General features: G+C 29.9%; 1 long non-coding RNA gene and 2 pseudogenes across 1 annotated transcript; 1 reads left to right on the plus strand and 2 right to left on the minus strand.

The window, feature by feature from the left end:
* Positions 1-213: 213 nt before the first annotated feature.
* LOC112637284 lies at positions 214-1,289 on the minus strand. The gene is made up of 3 exons (XR_003122493.1): positions 1,052-1,289; positions 569-874; positions 214-331 (listed from the first exon to the last, which is right to left on the minus strand). It is a non-coding gene; the product is annotated as an uncharacterized LOC112637284 (long non-coding RNA).
* An 8,963-nt stretch (positions 1,290-10,252) lies between these two features.
* Positions 10,253-13,758, minus strand: LOC112637282 (annotated as a pseudogene).
* A 2,279-nt stretch (positions 13,759-16,037) lies between these two features.
* Positions 16,038-17,271, plus strand: part of LOC112637285 — a 25,800-nt pseudogene continuing 24,566 nt past the window's right edge.

Genomic DNA, 17,271 nt, shown 5'->3' on the forward strand with positions numbered 1-17,271 from the left:
TGAGAATTATATGCTAAAATGTAAATGTTTGTTTTGTCAAGCGTCATAGATTGGAATTTAATGTCATCACTTATGTCTTTGCTGTTTAAAGCGTTGGACTTAGAAATATTAATGTCTGTTACAATTGTACTCCGATCATTTAACCAGTAATATAACGACTCTTCATTATTCGTGTTATCAATTATCGTATTAAAAAGGCTTTTTATAATTAAATATGGGTGTACTAAAGTGAGTATCCACCCCAATAATTTGATCGTTTTGTCCATCGAAATGATATTTTATCATATTATATTTTTCAATCGTCCAATTGTATGATATGCGATATAAGATTCTAAAAATATATAATTATTTTATTCATTATAAAACATTATTTTAACAAAAACAGAAACTTATATGTAGTAAAAATTCGAAATTCTTATAATTATATAATAACTTATTATGTCTTTTTACTTATGATCTTAATTATAAAACTACGTAAATACGTATTATATAAAATTACAAATTTGCATAAATCTTTAATGGAAAATTATTTTTTTAGGCGAACGTTAGTAAACGGTAGTAAACGTACCCCATAAACGGTGATATACTTAAAAAGCCAATATCATTTTCTGATTTGAAAATCTCAGAAAATTTAATTATGCCATTTTCCCACATTGTTAAGTCGAATTTTACAATGTAAGAATAATCTGGCTCTTGATAGGTCAAATATAGATTTCTTGCTACCCAGTCAATGCAGAAATCATGTAGATCATGATCAAAGCTACCTATTTTTGTGATATTATTTTCATTAATTTTTAATGTCATTAGGTCTCTTCGGGTTATCCAATAAATTCTATATTCTTGTATCGAATAAGCGACATCTATTAATTCTGATCTAAAAAAAGGAGCCAACTATAATAGTATATTTAAAAAATATAGTTGAGATTCTAATTTTATCATTATTACTACTATAATGTTGATAATAAACTTGTTCGTAGTAATAATAACTTTAACTTTATAATGTCAAAAATAATTTCATAATTCTAACTATTTTTTTTATCAGTATACGTACTGTGACGATATTTCAAAATTAGTAATGATGTTTAAATCCGCATCCCATAGTTGGATATCTTCATTCGTTGTGAGTAATAATTTAGGTATTGGATTTTCATGTGTAGTCGATACATTGATTAAATCCGTGTAAGGTCCAGCAACAATTTTAGTATGCGCACGTACTCGAAAATAATATGTCGTGTTAAATGTTAGATTGTGCACCGTGTGCTCCAATTCTGTAGTTGTGATATTTTTATCGTCGCAGATTTGAATCTTTTTGAGTCCTTGATAAAAAACATTGCACCGTGAATCCTTGTATTACTTTATCGGTAAATTCAGATTGGTTCCATCTGTAAAACAAATAAAATTTTAGTCATTATATATTTAACAAAATTATAACAGAATTAACATTTTGATATGTTGCTGAATTTAAGAAAAAGAGAGAAAAATGAAAGAATACAAACTGAAAATTTAGATTCTTTACCTCAATGTCACAAAAATGTCGTTTACTTTTTCTGTGAATTGACTGTCGAATTGTACAAATGCTCTGAGAGATGTTGGCTTACTCAAATTGCTTTCTACAAATTTTAAGATCGTACATGTTAACATAATTATATGTAAGATTAAATGGATTATCTCAGTAAATCAGAAAGAACAATTTAATATGAAAATACCCTGGTAGAAATTGCCTTGCCGGCGCCATAACACTTGTCAGCGCAATGTAAGTTTGCCACGTCACAGCCTTATTTTCAAAAACTGAAAATGTCCACACTAAAACCATGATCGCGGCCGATATATAAATGGCGTAATATTATTATAAAATTAAACAGGCGCAGATTTAAATTTGACTGGGCTTCTGATGCGGTCAATACTTGCGCCACGTCAGATGCTCAGACATCTTTTCGCCTTGTCAAAAAAGATAATATTAAAAGAACATAATATATCAATTTAATTTAGTTTAATTTCTGACAAACTGAATTAAAAAAAAAATTTAATAATGTGGATTTTTTGTGGGATTCCAAATTTTTTCCTTGTTGGATTTCAGAATTTTTTTTCCAGTTTTAGTAATATTTTTAGGTGACATGGTGCTGTGTGGGAAGTTTTTTATCAATAGTCAAATAGTAGTATTTTTTCGTAAAACAATATTATGCTATACTACAGTAATTACGCATCTGCTCTATGACAATACTAGGACTATGTTAATGACATGTTAGTACAACACAAAATTCAATTCAACGTGGCGCCAGCGGGCAAAACGTGACGATTTCAAGGATGGCTCTTACCAGCGTGTTATGCCAGCTCCTTAAGTGGCAGTGTGGCACGTTGGCCACAAAGGAAAGAGAAAAAATAAATAAAAAAGCAAACTACAAAATGTGTAAATTAACACAATATTAACCTTTAAAAAATAATATAAGAATTTTTTGCGTCATTTAAGATTTGGAAAAGTAATCGTTAATTTCCGGCAAAAACGAATAAATAACTTTCAATAAAATAAGAAGTATTTTTCGAAAAATTCCTGTAACTTAAGAAATCAAAAGTATAATATTTGCAATTTCTTTAAAACCAAGTAGCAAATTAATAAAATTGACTTTATCTTTAATCATGACAATTTTTATGTATAATGTTACGTTTGTATTATGTCTTTTTATTTCTTTTTTGGACAAAATAGAATTTATATTTTTTTCACTGCTGGAAGATGTTTTTAGATTTGATTTTCACTCTTTCTTAAATTTAAATTGTATTTACACTTTTTTGTCATAGATTATGTTATTAATGTTTGATGCATTTTTTTGTAACTTACCGATAGATTCTGGGATGATAGAAATATTTGCAAGTGTAACTTCATCGACTTCTCGCTCATTTCTCACAGTACTATCAGAATGACTCCGGTCAGATTTGAAATTTAGTATATGATGATTATTTTTCTCGGACATTGAAATATTCTTCATGAAGTGTAACATACGAAAAGAATTATAAAATGAATATCGTTGAAGCGGTTGTTTCTGGTGCTTTTAATGATAAATTATATAAATTATAAAATTAAACGAAAAATTACCATTCGTTTTTTATTGGCTTAATAATGCCGGTTTGATATAAATCATTTCTAAATGATATATATATATTAAATGCGATATAGTTTTATTTATATTATAAACTCTATTTTTTATTTTTTTTTAAGACATCTTGTTTATCAAACGTAACAATCAATATATAAAAAAAAATCAATCAATATAGGTTAACAAGAGTCAATGAGGATTCATAACAGCTTTTAGCAAGTAGTAGAAGCGAAAGTGTAATTCTTTGCAATTATTCAAACAATTTTGTCTAACGATTTGATTCTTTCTTATGATAGGTTAGTTAACTTTTCTTAATTTTACCATAACTTAAATTTTTTTTCAAAAATTTGCCATTATTACTAAAGTTCTATTAATGTTTGTACTTCAAGCATAAAAAGGTTAAAAATAGTGTTTCCTTACAGTTATTAAATATTAGTCATAGAAATTATATATATTCTTTTATTTATATCCTTGTCAAGATTTTTCTCGAGTGTCGTTAGATTTTTATACAATCAAATCCTGAAAATGATAATATAAACCGATAGTATAAACCGATAATGCCTCGATAAGAATATGTGCATGTAATTGTATATGAATGAATATATGTACAATGAAAATTAATATAAATTCTAGCAATTGTTACCGAATGTATCGTTGATCGAAATATTAACGTTAATAGATACAATTTGAAGAATGTTTGATGAACGAATTTTTTATTAGACAGATTTTCTATCTCGATATTTAGCTCTGTTTCGTTATATAATTACCTTTAACACAAAGAAGTCATGCTAACTTTTTAAATTAATTTTTTAAAATAAAATCTACTTAAATCTTACTATATATCAATAAATATTATAAATATTATAAATATCTACAAAGATAAAGAAATTTTAGAAACTGAATAAAAATAATAACATAAAAATCTATTGAAGTGTCATCGTATGTATATATTAATGTAGCGGATAGTAGACAGAAAACTTCATTAAATTTAAAAATTGTTATTTTTGGAAATAATTATTATATATATAATTATATATATATATATATATATATATATATATATATATATATATAGAGAGAGAGAGAGAGAGAGAGAGAGAGAGGGAAAGAGAAAGAGAGAAAATACATAGTCAAATTTTAAAATATCGTTTTAATTAAATTTAATAACTATATAACATTCATTTGTAAACAAAATTTCGAAACTTTATCCATCTGTTTTTACAACATCATATATATTTTTTACTTTTATATTGAATTGTTTTATTTTATCGTATCTTATTATATAGAATATAATTATATAAGATAGAATATATAATTTATTCATTCATTTTTAGTCACATTACCAGCTAAAATAACATTCAATTGTTTTTTAATCAAGCGAAAAATATCTCCTACCTGCGTGAAATTTATATCCGGATACATGGAAATACGTTCTTCTTGAAGGATGTTTGAAGTGTTATCATCCTTCGACGTGATAGTTGCCTTTGTCAATATTAAACCTTTCAATAAAACACATAAAATTGTTCCAAACATAATTTGCATTTTTGGTAAATGTATGCACTCAATCAGTTTCCGTTCAACCCTCAATTAATTTTTTTTTTCACTCTACTAATTTTTATGTGTAAATCGAATTGATATTAATTCACATAGACACATATATTTTCGATAAATTCTTTAAAAGTCTGTTTTAACGAACTGCAAGTTATTATCTTCTAATATTATGTTTTTAGATTTCTCTTTATGATCACGATCACAGTATATATCTTAAGATTAAATTAGAGAATTCTTAGTAAGTAAATAATTTCTATGGTACATATTCATTGGATTGTATCGCGAATACAGGAATATAATTATTATTAGCTTTCTTTTTTCATTAGAATAACAGTCAATAAAAAGCTTCCTTTTTTCAATAGAAAAGCAGTCAATAAAAAGATAACCACACTCAAATTACAAACGATCTAAGAAGTTATAGAATTATAGATCTTGTAACATTTTCAGCCATATTCAAGCACATGCAGCGTATAATCGAATTCACTTTAATATTTGCTATATCTGTTATTAAATATTAACAATTCGTACGATTGTGTTACTACGTGCTATGTTTTTCCACTATTCATACACAATTACACGGTTTCTCTAAACTTCATATAATGCTGTTTGAATCAAGCGATAAATAACCATGGTAGCGTTTGGCTAGCGATCACAGTAGTAACTGACTTCGAATGGTCAATCCGATCCTACCATGACATTTTATTAACTCCATTCCGTTTGTATTTTATTTTTTCCGCGAAGATACTCGTCATTTCAAAAGAAATTTAAATCCTTAAGAATTGTTTGTCAAAAAATTTATATATATAAGACAAAGTTTTATATATATATATATATATATATATATATATATAACAAAAATAATTCTATATATAATTATTATATAAAAAAATATTCTGATTATAAGAAAAGTAATCATGTGGACTTAAAAAAGTGATTCACGTTTTCTGTTCACATAATGAATTTTGAATCAAGCGATACGTAACACAGCAGCGTTTTTAGACAAATATAAATAAATATACAATAAATATACAATAGCAAATTGTATAAATAACAAAAATAAATAAAATAATTAATTCTACGAGCTTTATTATTATCGTTATTTGTACTAAATAATTTTATATAATAACTTATATAACTTTATAATTAATGTAATATATTATATAATATATATTATATATTATATATTATATAACTTTATAATATTATAATATATTATAACAACTTATAGTATTAATTACTTTATTATTTAAATTATACTACTGTAATTTTGTATGTGACAACCTTTATAACTATTTTATATATATTGTATAATATGCAGTAGTGTGCATAAAATTAAATTTTCTCTTTTTCTCGCTATAAATCAATTGCTTTATTTCCAAAAAATTGGGATAAACACGTAAATCACATTTTGTTAAACAATATTGAAAATAATTATGTGATATTAACCAGTCTCATGGTGCGAAACGCCTTGTATATTGTAATAGAATAATAGGACCGGTTCTAACAGTCTCAGGGGGGTGGGGTGAGGCGCGAGGGGGATTACGGTGGCGCGGGGGAATGATGTCACGCGGGACGGAGGGGATTTCCCAGAAGGCGGTTATATTACATGCCCGGTTGATAAACAGTATTGCGTACGATCATGTTCGATTTATAGATAATATAAATAGCAGCACTTCTTTGAAAGACAACGCGTGCGAGAGAGAGGGAACGATGGCGCGAGGAGAACGCGTGCGAGAGAGAGGGAACGATGGCGCGAGGAGAACGCGTGCGAGAGAGAGGGAGCGATGGCGCGAGGAGAACGCGTGCGAGAGAGAGGGAACGATGGCGCGAGGAGAATCGAGGAATTTTACAAACCGATTTACGTAGGTATGTGTATACTCGACATATCTAAAACGTGTCTGTGCGAATTTCATCACGAGTACGTATTTCCTCTGTATCGCGACAAATGTAAGATCATGTACACCGACACAGACAATCTCATATATCACATTGAGTGCGCGGATGCCTATGAGAACATGAAGCGCGATATTGTCAGATTTGACACGAGCGATTATGCGATGGACAATGCGTACGATATACCACTTGTAAATAAAAAAGTGCCAAGTGAAGGATGAAAATAACGATGCGATAATGACCGAATTCATCGGACTCAAAGATGACGTAAACAATAGCGTACTATTATTTGTACGTTATGGTATTGCTATCATTTGCTCGATGACATTCGAGCAGTAAACTTTAGTTATTTTCCGATATCTGTGGGCGTAAAGTAATATTCTCTATCTAGGGGTAGTTTAGGTTTATTTATATACTGCGATATTTTGCAATATTTTGCAATATTTATGGGCGCAGTGTAATATTAATTATCTACGAGTAGTATAGATATATTGTAATATATTGCGATATTTTGCGATATTTTGTGGCGTAGTTTTATTTTCATTAAAAAAAGTATCTAAAATAATGATGCGAAATGCTTCGTATGTTAATTAAATGTATAATAAATAATCATTTCATTAATCTATAAATTGGAAAACTTCTACAATTTAATATTTTCATATTTATTATATGTTACGGCTTCGTTATCATTCACACGGTGATACTCGAGCAATAAAGTAATGGTCCGAAACGCTTCGCATATTGTCGAATATTTTTTCTAAATACGATTAAAATTAGTATTGAAATATTATTTGATATAACTATTAATAATTATAATTTAATTAACTTATGATAAAGGACATGAAACTGTATCGGAACGATATATCTTCACCAAATCGCAATCATTAATTACTGTGAATTAAAATTGAAGCAAGGGATATATAAAAGAATTAATTTTGTTATGATCTTTCGATTATTGATGCTTATTATAATAATTTACCTAACGATACTTATTGGAATTAAATAAATTTCGACCAATGCTTTAAATTTTTTTAATCGGCAATCACTCATAGAATATTTCAACGAGGAATTATAACAATAAGTATAAGTCGGCCTTGGCGATATAAACAGTATTGTGATTTTTGACTTACGGTCATTCGCACAGGAACTTTAAACAGTAAAGTAGTGGTGTGAGACGTTTCATATATTTTCAAATTCTTTCCTTTCTTGGTCGACCTTGCGATATAAATAAGTATCGCGATAATGTTTTTGACTTACAATTATTCGCGCAGTGGCTCTTGAACAGTGAAGTAATGATGCGAGACGTTTCATATATTATCAAATTCTTTTTCTAAACACAATTGCAAGTACAACGAAGAACTTTTCGTGAATGAGTATAAGTGCAATGAGAAATTCAAATAAGTACAACTAGGATTGAAGTGCCATGAGAGAAAAACGAAGAAAGCAAAAGAAAAAAGAAGATCTTGGAAATAGATGAATCAATAAAATACGATGTAAGTCATTAATATATATTATTTATTACATTCATTATTTATTATATTGTTACGTTTCCGCGTTCGGTCAACGTGAATGTATTCGCTACGTTGAATTCTTTCAACGGAAACTACGTCGACGGAAAAAAGATCGTTTCTGTGCACGTTGTCAAGATGTTATAAACAACGACTGTCAGAGAGTCTATCAGAGAGAATCTAATATATATAATACATATATATATATATATATATATATATATAATTTTCCATTTTATTTTAAAATAATTACAGCATTTAAAGTTCTTTATTAATTAATATTTTTAGATATTTCTTATATTTTAGAAAATATTTCATATTAATCTATTTATTTAAATATTTTGTATATAAAAATATAGAAACTTTTTTATTTATTATATTTTTGAAAGTTTATATCTAAGAAATATAAATTATTTTGTAATTACGCAATTTATATAATATAATATTAAAATATATCTATTTAACAGTAAAAATTAATTGCGCGTAATAATTAGTTTTAAAATCAATTATTTTGAACATTGCTTTATATAGATTTTCTATCTTTTATATTTTTACTTATCGTTTATATTTGCGAATTTAAATTTATGGAGTATATTGCAAAATAAATTTCACAGATTATATATTATATTATATATAAAATTATATATAATATAATACCCTCCCATGGGGTACACCTTGTCGCGGTGGGAGGGCTTAGTACTTGGATGGTACCTTGAGGTTTATCTTAAATTAAAATTCGAATAATTTGTACGATCGTTGCGATTTTTACAGACAATAATTATTATTTTAATATTTAGAGTCACAAATATATTTCATCCATGTTATCTTATCGTTCTACTTGACAATGTAAACATAATTTGGATTGTGAGAAAACGCGAAGTAAAACAAACGAATTATAAATGCAAATAATTAGCATAACGGAAAACTAATAATTACAATAACAAATAATTACGATAATGATACGATACGATATAATACGGTAACGATACGATACGGTAACGATACGGTAACGATACGATACGATAATGATACGTTATATTCCAATAATTTTAGGGGTAAATTATTTTAATTAATTTGAATTTATTTTTAAAGACGTTGTGAAAATAAATATAACATGTTTTAAAAATAAAAATGTTTTAAAAGTAAAATTTAAATTATCAAAATTATTTTCAGAAATATTAAAGAAATTGCACAATTATTAACATTTAAGAAAAAATATTTATTTCATCTTTGAATATTACTGTATCTTTCGCGATTAAATAATTTATTTACTATCAATTTACATACATAAGTATCTTGTTATACAGTACTGGTGTTACCGGCATTTCGTGCTCATAGCACGGAACAAAACCAGAAATTGTGCACATTATTACCCTCTGAGAACATTTATGGACATTGACTTTGTAGTTTATGTCCATTTTCAATGTTCATAGAGGGAGTATCATATTCAGGGATCACCTAAAAGCAGGTCATGACATCTCTCAGTCTTCTCTCTGCATAGAATTTGAATCGACGAAAGAATGGCATTGTTTTTTTGCGTCTTTATTGGACATAAAAATGGAATTCTCTTATAAATAAATTCAAATGTATCGAGTTAAAATTCTCTCCCCTTTGTTATTTTTTTAAATTAATTAAATTATTCAGCTCTGTTTTAGAATTTGTATAAATGCCATATATATTAGATACAATTAATATTGAACATAAAAAATACTATAATACTAGTACTATAATATAATCACAATATTTCTCATCTAAATTTGATGAAATGTTGAAAAAGCAAAAAAAAATTATTTTATGAAATAAATATAAATTCACTAAATCATTGTTTATTTTACTTGATATAACTTGTGTATTTTAATATATATTATAAAATATATTACCACAAAAAGAGACCTAAATACAAAATATAATTTCACTAAATTAATATAAAATATAATTTCGCTAAATTATATAATAAAGTAAAAAATATAATAAAACTATTAATTAAATTAATTATATAATTAATTAAATTAATTATATAAATTAATTATATTAATTATATAATTAATTAAATTAATTATATAAATTATATAATAAAGTAAAAAATATAATAAAACTATTAATTAAATTATATATTAAATATGGGAGCGCGCAAGATCTTAATAAATTACACATGAAAGAATTTTTAAAATGTATATAATTTATACCAATGACAATCACATTTATTTATCAGCTGAATTGAGACTAAGAGAATAAAAATAAAAAGTTGGAAATTAAAAGTTACAATCACCTTATTATTTACAATCCATTATAATTCCGAGTATATGCATTATTCAGTATTTTGTGGATACACACACAATAAAGTATGCACGTTTATCAATATAATTAATTACCTCTACGTGGATCCTCTTTCTGACAAATTGGATTTATTGTCTATATTAAGCCGTCTCACCACTACTCTAGCACCTTCCGTAATATCTTGAATAAATTTTAACATTTCTATGCGCACTTTGCCATTTTTAATATTGTCGGAATTATTCAAAGATCTCTGCCTTCGTCGGAGACACCTTTGCCGAATAGCATTGTCCTTGTTGCGTACATGTAATAAGTCATAATAAAAGTCCTCTGTAATGTCTTGCAATTTTCTTGGCGAGCCGTTCTTCGACGACGAATTTCTTCGTGAAGCGCGATTACTTTCGTTGGTTTTTTCCCTCGTACTCACACGTGTATCTTCATTATCATATATCTTAGTATCTTCAATAGTCTCTGGAGCATCCTTATTGATTGTTAAGCAAGATTCACTCTTGGGACCTTTTATTTCTTCAGAATCAGCTCCAAGTTCAACAGACGAGGTATTCAAACTCGTATCGTTATCCTTGAATGAGATGGCTGTTTCGGAAAATGCATTCTCTGTCGATGTCACATGTTGCGTTTCTTGTTCACATTGAAACGTCTTACTATTCGAAGAAAGTCTGCGCGTGTGTCGTAAAACCTTTTGCAGAGTCGGTGACATTTGTTCGAAGGTAATAGCCTTGTCTGAAATTATTCTTGGACCATTTGCCTCTTGTTGAGCCAACATAATTGAAGCAGATTCCTCAGAAATGGAATTTTCCTTCTTTGCAAACATCCTTCTTGGACTTGAGTAACTTGATAAAGGAGAATTGTAGAATCTTTTCGCAGATATTTCATACTTGTTTGCCTCTTCAGCATCTGTATTGCCTGTCAATAAATCTCCATTTTGCAGTCCTCCGTTTTTTTTCTCAGATGAAACTAATGTAGGTTGAAGAGCTTGAGGAATGAAATCTTTCCTCTTCTCTTCTTCCGTTTCAATGTTATTTCTATCCTCTCTGTTGTTCTCATTATCATCTTGCTGTTTCATTAACTGCTTATTTCCTTCTGTTATCATTCCTCGTGAAGAGCAATCATCATTATTCTTAATACTAGAAGAAATATATTTATTCTGCCATCGAGACTCACATGGATTTAAATAATCTTTAACGATATGCTTGTCATAATTTGTAGGAATATTTAATTTATCCATTTTTTCGTCTATACTATTAACATCTAAATTATATATAGTACTGCTAGAAAAACTACTAAACGGAGATAAGCACGTGCTATTAGAAATTGCATGGCAAGTCTTATGTTGCTGTTCATTATGAGGTGAATCGATCATTGTTACCAAGTTCTCGAGTTTCAGGAGACTCGAATTTAACAAACACTTTTCTCCAGCTTTTGTCTCGACCTTCTCAGAATTCTCCAATACTTCGTCCATTTCCAATTTGGTTTTTTGTTCGATAACAGCTACACTATCCTGATCTTGACGTATAGTGAACATCAAGCCCTCCATTACTAAATCGGTGATGTTAGACGAACGCAAAACCTTGTCGTCGGATATGGTCTTCCTCTCAAATTCCCTGCCTTTTTGTTTACGAGATTTGTAAGATTTATACGTATTGTTTGTCGATAAATTATTGTCAATAATTATTGAGGTTGTAGTATGTTGCTTGTTATCTTCAAATTTTAAATCTGTTTTTGTCATTTCATTATTATGTTCTTTTTAATTTTGTGTGTATAGACTCGTTGTTATTTCTTTTAATCACTTCCAGAGTGGAGTGTTCGTTTATATTCTTCATCTCTGCTCGGAAATCTTTTTGCAGGGGCTGACTGATGGTTGAGAATGAAGAATTTGATCTCTTGTTACATTGTATTTCTTTCTCGATAAAATATTGATCTGATATATTATCAGAGTCTGCAATAGTCTCGTTGATCATCTTTCTGCCATCATCTAAAATATTTTTATCATTTAAAGGACAAATACTTGTTTCCATTGAATCTTCATAAAAACCAAATCCATTTGATAATGTCCATTTAGAAACATCATCTTTGATTATTCCCGATTCCAGTGAAGAAAATATTTTGTATCTCCTATTATTTTGCATTTCTTGATTTGATTTTTGTACTGCTATCGATTTTGTTTCTTCATTTCCATCATCTAACTTTTCAATTGAAATTTTATCCATTTTCTTTGTGCTCTTTAAAGATTGTTTTTTTACATCACGATCAATAGCATGTTGATCCATATTTTCTTCACATGTTTTAATATTACAATTCTTAGACTTATTTTCGTTTATATTATCTTGAAATTCTGCATCAACAAAATGTACTTCAGCTGTAGTTGCATTTAGACTTTCGCCAGCATTTTCAGTAATTTTCTCTTTGGTATCCAAGGAAACATTTAAATTTTTAAACGTAGTATCTGCATCAGCTTCTTTAACAGTAGGATATTTTAAGCTTATAGTTAACACAAATGCATGTGAAAATGTTGCAGCATTACTTCGTTGCTGGAACTTTAGTATTGCAAACATTTTATCTCGACGGGTCCAAGATGTACAATCTATATTTTAGTAAAGGAATTAAAGTAAAAGGAATTACACTTTTATAATTTTAGCTTTGCTTATTGAGGGAAAAAAAATATTAGTAAAAGGATACTATAAGTACAAGAAGATGCGATGTGTCAAACTGTTGACCCCGATTCGGGTGACATTTTATAATTCTTCTAACGATTTTTAATAATTCTCGTCCATATGAAAATTGCATAGGATTTCTGAAAATATATACAAGTTAAATTTTTCCAAAAAAAAATGAGGTGACATCATTATCTTACTTGACTGTACGATGATATTTAAAGATAAATTTGTATATGTTCTTTTTATGGCATAACCAGTAAGAACCAGGAATGGTTAAAAGGCTCTCCTTCTCTGGGTTGAGCCAATCAAATTTGCTAAACGTCTGTAAATGTATTCCAGGCATTTTCTCTCAGGTAATAAATCTTGAAACACTGGAACTAATCTTCTTGAATCTTGTCTATCAGTTGATTCTTTTACGATAAATGTCAGATAATAAAGTACTCTTTGCTAAAATAATTTACCAGTAAGTCTAAATTTCTTTGTTTTGATTTTGTGGACAAATAAATCTGAACTTACTCCTTTTATAACTTCATTAATAAATACATCTTCTATCATGTTCCATGAGAAGAAACTTGTAGATGTAAAATGAACATAATGTCTGTTCAATATGTACACGGTATGTTTACTTCTAATATGTACACCTATTGATTCTACAATCAACAATGTATCTGTAAAAATAACATGCATGTGCAATTTTATTTTTTATAAAATAAATTTTTAACCATTTTATAAAAGAAGAAAGAAAATTACCTTGCTTTCCAGAGGTGAATAAATGATTTGTGTCCCAATGTCAAAACGCACACTACAAACGAGAGGAATTAAAGTTCCTGGCAGTATAAACCATACACTGAGAGTTGCACAGAATAAAACTAAGCAGAAATTGACATTGAAATATTTTTCGTCTATTTTTCGCAATGAGAAATTTATACTGTTGGTGCTCGACAGATTCACACTTGCGCTGTCTTGCAGTATCAGCCGTTCCCCATTGGCATTCCTGAAGAATACTTTCATTGGGAGGTTCTAGCGTTGGAGAATTCGACGACATCAATGATGATTCTGTGCACAAATTTATATAAATTAAAAGTGACGAACAAAAGGATATAATTATAAATAAAAAACAAATAATAGATATAATTAATAAAAATAATGCAATATAAATAAAATAATAAATAAAAATAAATAATATAAATAAAAAATAAATAAAAAAGATATAATTAAAAGATATAAATTAAAAGTGATGAACAAAAGATATAATTACACTCTTGAAAATAAAACCTTGCTCATTTAATGTACCCCCGTTAATCTCAAGTTATTTTTAAAGTAACTCAAGTCTACTCCACGTTTGCTTTTTTCAGTATTTTTATACTAAATGATTGAAATGTAAGTATTCACGCAAATTTCGAGTTCGCATTCTGTGAGAAATATGTAAAACCCGATCATGTACAGCAGAGTTGAACGAACACATATATATTTTTTGAAGCTTCCAGTAACTCTATAACTCTATATAATATTTTTTACACATGTAAAGATAGATGTACGATAAAATTAAGCAAAGATATAATTTTTCATTTTATAAACTAGCACATTTTCACTCTTTGTTTTGCTTATTTAAGCCAGTGTATCTACAATATATATATATGTATGCATTTATATACAATATAAATATATATTCAAGGGAGAGAGAGAGAGAGAGAGAGAAGGAAAGAGAGAAAGAGAGAGGAGAGAGATTGCGAGAAGGAACATACAAAAGAATTTTTATTGCTATAGTCACAGCTTAAGGCTGCTTTCTATGAATCTTCACATAATATATCTTAAATATCAAAATTATTACGAGATCCCAACAAATCCTATTTAAAACATTTTTTTAGAAAATACGAATGTTTAAAAGAAATAATATTGTTTGTGGACAATCCTTGCTTTCAAACGCTGCAGAAAATTTGATGATCCCACTGGCATGGAAACCATCCTTGAGACGTGAATCTAGAAGTCACGCACAGTCGAGTAAAAAGAAATTTCTTCTCTGCAAACACCAAGTAACTGTTGTATAATTGTTAGTTATAATTCCCCACTGCGAGATATAATTGTTACTTAACATGTAACAGTTTTGTAATAGTTATGTAACTGTTAGTTATAATTTCCTACTCGACAATATAATTGTTACATAACTGTTATCATGTTATGTAACTGTTATGTAACGGTTTTATAACAGTTATACGGGATTCTTCAAAAAATTCCGGAACGCTAAAATATCTCGAAAACGATCAACTATAATAAAAAATATGTAAGGAACAAAGTTGTAGGACTAAATAAAATGTACCTAATGATGGATAAGAATTTGACCTTGGATGAAGTATTCAAGATTATATGAAGGTTAAGTTGATTTTTTTAAAATGGAACCTCCTACTTTTCATTGGACATTCTTGTAGCTTGCCTCAAGAGCTTTCCAAAACACTATAATAAAGTATTTCTTCATTGAGTATTTTTTCGAGTTAGGTTTGAAATAATTTTCTTAAATTTTACATTAAACCGTTAAAATATTTTGTAAAATATTCATTTTTCGATTATCTTACTTAATAATTTTATATACAGAATAATGAGAGGAATCAATTGGTGTAAGAAAACACATAGTTGTTTCTAAGAAAAATAATGTAATTAATTGCAAATTACATATTTTTTTCTTAAAACAACTCTTTTTTCCGGGACTTTTGGGACACCCTGTATAACTGTTACTTGATGTTCGAGTTTCCATCTCTCTCCCACCATCGCAAATCTCTCGAAAAAAATATATTAATTTAAGGCAGATTTACAGAAGAATGAGAGAAACGTCAGAAATAAAATAATCCAGACAGCGCAAAAATGCCAAAAGATGTCTTAAAGACATCTAGAAAGAATTTAAAATGTCTTTAAATCATCTTTTAGATATCTTTTCGACACGTGTGCTGGGAACCTTTCGCAGATTTACTTTTCGTTCAGCTCGACGAGGTACCCTCTCCAACGATGACAAGTGAAATGGACCGAGGATGGAGACGATGATCAGAAAAAAAAGGAAGACGGGAAAGAGAGCCTGCCGTGTCTCGAGATCGATCAGCTGATCCACCGGCGACAGACGGTTCACGAGCAACCTGGCGCTGCCATTCTGGCATTACGTCAGTGGCGGTGGTCTCATTCGTTGGCTCGGGGAGGAGTTGCCGTGCGACCGCCATTGTTACTCCCTTTCGTCGTATCTCGCGGAACCTGGGAGAGGAGACCCTGCGCCCCGTGTCCCGTGGCCGTGGAAGAGAGCCCTTCGGAGCCGTAGACTGGAAAGGCAGACCCGACACCGCTAGTCCACGGCGTAGCATGTCCACGATGAATCCCGAGTAGTGAGTAAACTCCTTTTGCGCAGAGTCGCTCAGGTGCATCCTATCTATCGCTACGCGTCATCGTCGCATCGAGCGACGACACGAGAGTGACGGGGGAGGTGGACGCGTTCCTCCCCCCGAGGACGACGCCTGGGACTCTCCTCGGGATCGGCGAGGGCGAGGAGGGGGCGCGGGAGGGAGCTGGAAACGAAAAGGGTGGAAAAATAAGACGTCCTCGAACGTCGTAATCTTCTGACAGATTCACCATCCCTTCCTCTTCCCTACTACCTGTAACGTAGCTCACTTGGTATCCATAGTCCATACTTGAATATTTTCCACCGGGATCTCGACCTTGATCCTTGTTCAGAATGAACGATTAAGTCAGCGTGAGACTTGAAGGACTCTCTTTCGAGGTTTCACTTCGGTTTCGAGAATTTATGCAATTTTGCCTGTCCGGGGGAATTGGTGCCTTCTGCTTTCTTTGATTTGTAAGAGATATATATGTTGACAGATGTACCAGCGAGACTGTTTTGTTTCAGCGATTACTTATTCAAATTGCTCCTAATCGGGGATTCTGCAGTTGGGAAGTCCTGCTGCTGCTGCGCTTCGCCGATGGACACTACACGGAAAGTTACATCAGCAACCATCGGCTGTGGATTTTAAGATTCGAACCATCGATCTGGACGGGAAGACGATAAAGCTGCAAATCTGGGATACCGCAGGCCAAAGAACGATTCAGGACAATCACGAGTTCGTATTATCGAGGTGCCCACGGTATTATTGTTGTTTATGACTGCACAGACAGGAGACTTTTAACAAACGTAAAACAATGGTTGGAGGAAATTGACCGTACGCCTGTGATAACGTCACAAGCTACTAGTCGGCAAATAAATGTGATCTACACACTAAAAAAGTGGTCGACTATACAACAGCCAAGGTA

The sequence above is a fragment of the Camponotus floridanus genome, unplaced genomic scaffold (genome assembly GCF_003227725.1).
Source record: "Camponotus floridanus strain SB8 unplaced genomic scaffold, Cflo_v7.5 scaffold150, whole genome shotgun sequence".
Classification (NCBI taxonomy): Eukaryota; Metazoa; Arthropoda; class Insecta; order Hymenoptera; family Formicidae; genus Camponotus; species Camponotus floridanus.